At 45.7% G+C, this 3,929-nt stretch overlaps 1 protein-coding gene across 2 annotated transcripts in view; it reads left to right on the forward strand.

The window, feature by feature from the left end:
• Positions 1 to 3,929, forward strand: part of ASAP1 (ArfGAP with SH3 domain, ankyrin repeat and PH domain 1) — a 340,720-nt gene that overhangs the window by 214,587 nt on the left and 122,204 nt on the right. The gene's annotated exons all lie outside the window — the stretch shown is intronic.

The raw sequence follows: 3,929 nt of genomic DNA on the forward strand, positions 1-3,929 counted from the left end.
GTGGAGATTCCTTAAAAAACTGGAAATAGAACTGCCTTATGATCCAGCAATCCCACTGCTGGGCATACACACTGAGGAAGCCAGAAGGGAAAGAGACACGTGTACCCCAATGTTCATCGCAGCACTGTTTATAATAGCCAGGACATGGAAGCAACCTAGATGTCCATCAGCAGATGAATGGATAAGAAAGCAGTGGTACATATACACAATGGAGTATTACTCAGCCATTAAAAAGAATACATTTGAATCAGTTCTAATGAGGTGGATGAAACTGGAGCCTATTATACAGAGTGAAGTGAGCCAGAAGGAAAAACATAAATACAGTATACTAACGCATATATATGGAATTTAGAAAGATGGTAACAATAACCCTGTATACGAGACAGCAAAAGAGACACCGATGTATAGTACAGTCTTATGGACTCTGTGGGAGAGGGAGAGGGTGGGAAGATTTGGGAGAATGGCATTGAAACATGTAAAATATCATGTAAGAAACGAGTTGCCAGTCCAGGTTCGATGCACGATACTGGATGCTTGGGGCTGGTGCACTGGGACGACCCAGAGGGATGGTATGGGGAGGAAGGAGGGAGGAGGGTTCGGGATGGGGAACACATGTATACCTGTGGCGGATTCATTTTGATATTTGGCAAAACTAATACAATTATGTAAAATTTAAAAATAAAATAAAATTAGAAAAAAAAAAAAAAACAAAGTCTGCCTGGATGGAAAGTAACCCGTGGAGTCAAAGCAAGCCTTGAGTATGCTTGGATGGTCTATAAAGTACACTTAAAATAGAACTCCTGTGTTTTTACGTGGTGTTGGCAGTCCTTTAGGAGCCCTGGTATTTAAAGACACATGGTCTTTAAGCCAGTCACCCTTAGCCCAGGGAGAGAGGCCCTCTGCCAGCAGGTGGAGAGCAGGTTGACATGTCTTCCTGCCCCAGGGACATGCGCTCACTGAGTAGAATGGGGGCTTGCTCGCTCTATCTCTGTCTCTCTCTCTCTTCTTTCACATCTGCTAAATTAAATCCTATCAGTTAAAGTTACAGATATATAACCCCATTTGTGATGTTCTGTCCTTTTCACTGACCCTTCTCACTGTTTAAATATTCAGGTCAGTAGCTATCTGTAGATTTTTTTTTTAACTTTTTGTTTTATATTGGAATATAGCCGGTTAAGAGTGTTGTGATAGTTTCAGGTGGACAGCAAAAGGACTCAGCCATACACATACATGCGTCCATTCCCCCCCAACTCCCCTCCCATCCAGGCCACCACATAACACTGAGCAGAGCTCCCTGTGCTCTGCCGCAGGTCCTTGTTGATCATCCAGTTTAAATAGAGCTGTGCATACATGTGGATCCCAAACTCCGTGACTATCCCCTCGCCCTATTCTCCCCCACCTCTCACCCTTACCCAGTAACCCTAAGTTCATTCTCTGTGATTCTGTTTCTGTTTTGTGAATAAGTTTATTAGTATCATTTCCGCATGTAAGGGATGTCACATGGTATCTCTCCTTCTCTGTCTGACTGACTTCACTCCGCAGGACCATCTCTAGGTCTGTAGTTCTTTTTTCAGGACCACCTTTCTCCTTTGAACAACCCTCGCTGACCACTGCAGTTAAGATTCTGTAGCCTGCCTGTACCTTACTGCTTGTTTCAAACTGCATTCGATCATGCTCTTAGATGGTTTATATCTCATCAAATTTGGATTGTTTTTTCTGTATGAAGATGTTTCACTTCTCTGGAGGAAAGCCAGGGTCTCTGGTTTTGTTTCTGTGTATGGTACTTTCCCCTGGTGTGCTTACACTCTCTCTTTTTTCACACATGCTCTCCCGACCACCTGGCATATCACATGTGAAGCAGCTCTATCACGGTTCTTCATGATATACACCATCGTAAGGCAGCCATGCTCTGCGATAACCTCCAGAAAGCAGTCGGCCATGTGTTGAGTGCCGTATGTGGTTTGGGAGCAGACAAGAATCCTAAAGTGTCTGTTCCCAGGACTGGAGGGACTTTCCAGTTGAGTCTTTAGCCCGGAAAGATAACTCCGCATCGATTTTTCTGATTCTCTGTTTGAGTATGGAAATCAAGCAAGTTGCTATTGATCCTGAAGTGTCTTTCATTGATAACCAGTCCCATGAGACACCACATTGATTTTTCTGATCCTCTGTTTGGGTATGGAAATCAAGCAAGTTGCTATTGATCCTGAAGTGTCTTTCATTGATAATCAGTCCCATGAGACAGAACGCTCAGGCGCTGTCAGAGGATGACTTTGTGAGGATGATATCGCTTGCGTTCACCGATGGCAGAATGGTATTCTTCCACGTCTCAGATAATTCATCTAACATACACGTTCTCTGCGTGGAGAATTGCAGGGGGCTGCTTCTTTGGAATGCCTGGGGCTGACTTTTTTTCTTGAGTGACATTTTCTATTTGATTTTTTCCCCCCATATGGAAGTGTAATGCGGATTAACACGTTTGCAGTAGGAAATTCAGATTAACTAACAGAAGAAAGTACTGCTCAGCCGTGTTTCTTGTCACACCCCATTTTGCTTTGTGTATTCTCAGTCCCAGACAGCACAGTTAGGTGGTACCTGCTGCAGTTCGACAGCCCTCTTCCTGCTTGTCTGCCCTCAGGGTGATGTCTGTTCCAGGAGTTCTGAGATGGAGAGACCTGTTTTGCTGTGTTGCTGCTGGGCTGCAGGCACAGTGACTAGTGGAAACGGTGACCCCAGTGCAGAAGAGCTGGGATGTGCCTGGGCTAGCCATAGCTGCACATTTCTTAGCAAATCCCTTCATTTCTCAGGACCTCATTTTATTATCTATGAAACAGAGAAGATGATCCCTACCATGTCTGTTTATGAGTTGAAAGTGAAAGTGTTAGTCACTCAGTTGTGTCCAACTCCTTGCAATCCCATGGACTGTAGCCTGCCAGGCTCCTCTGCCCATGGGATTCTCTAGGCAAGAATACTGGAGTGGGTTGCCATGCCCTTCTTTAGGCGGTCTTCCCAACCCAGGGATCAAACCTGGGTCTCTTACATTGAAGGCGGATTCTTTACCAACTGAACCACCAGGGAAGTGGTTATAAAGTGAGATGAAGATTCTTTTGCCACCTAGAATGCGCAGTACCTACCCTAAGGGGAGCCATGAGGGCCAGAAAGGAATGCCTTTCCCCAGTGACCAAAACCAGAGTCCAGGCTTCCCTGGTGGCTCACTGGTAAAGAATTTGCCTGCCAGTGCAGGAGACACGGGTTTGATCCCTGAGAAGATCCTGTATGCCTTGGAGCAGCTGAACCCGTGTGCCACAACTACTGAGCCTCTGCTCTAGAGCCTGGGAGCTGCAGCTGCTGAAGCCCACACGCCCTAGAGCCCATGCCCTCAACAAAAGAAGCCAGCGCAGGGAGAAGCCTGCACACGGCAACTGGAAAGTAGCCCTGGCTCGCCACAGCTAGAGAAAAGCCTGCACCACAACAAAGACCCGGCACAGCCAAAAAGTAAACTAAGTAACAATCAAGGAATCCAGCCTAGCCCTCCTGACCACTTTCGTGTGTGTGCTGACGTCCTCCCCTGAATGCACTGGACTCTGTCCTTGTTGAGGGCAAGAAGATTTGTCTTTAGATTCTGCTAACATTTCCATAGAATGGGAAAGACTGGAGGTCTCGTCAAGAAAATTAGAGATACCAAGGGAACATTTCATGCAAAGATGGGCTCAATAAAGGATAGAAACAGTATGGACCTAACAGAAGCAGAGGATATTAAGAAGAGGTGGTAAGAATACACAGAAGAACTGTACAAAAAAAGATCTTCACGACCCAGATAATCACGACGGTGTGATCACTCACCTAGAGCCAGACATCCTGGAATGTGAAGTCAAGTGGGCCTTAGGACTCATCACGACAAACAAAGCTAGTGGAGGTGATGGAATTCCAGT

Source organism: Bison bison, unplaced genomic scaffold (genome assembly GCF_000754665.1).
Source record: "Bison bison bison isolate TAMUID 2011002044 unplaced genomic scaffold, Bison_UMD1.0 scf7180017864199, whole genome shotgun sequence".
NCBI classification, from domain to species: Eukaryota; Metazoa; Chordata; class Mammalia; order Artiodactyla; family Bovidae; genus Bison; species Bison bison.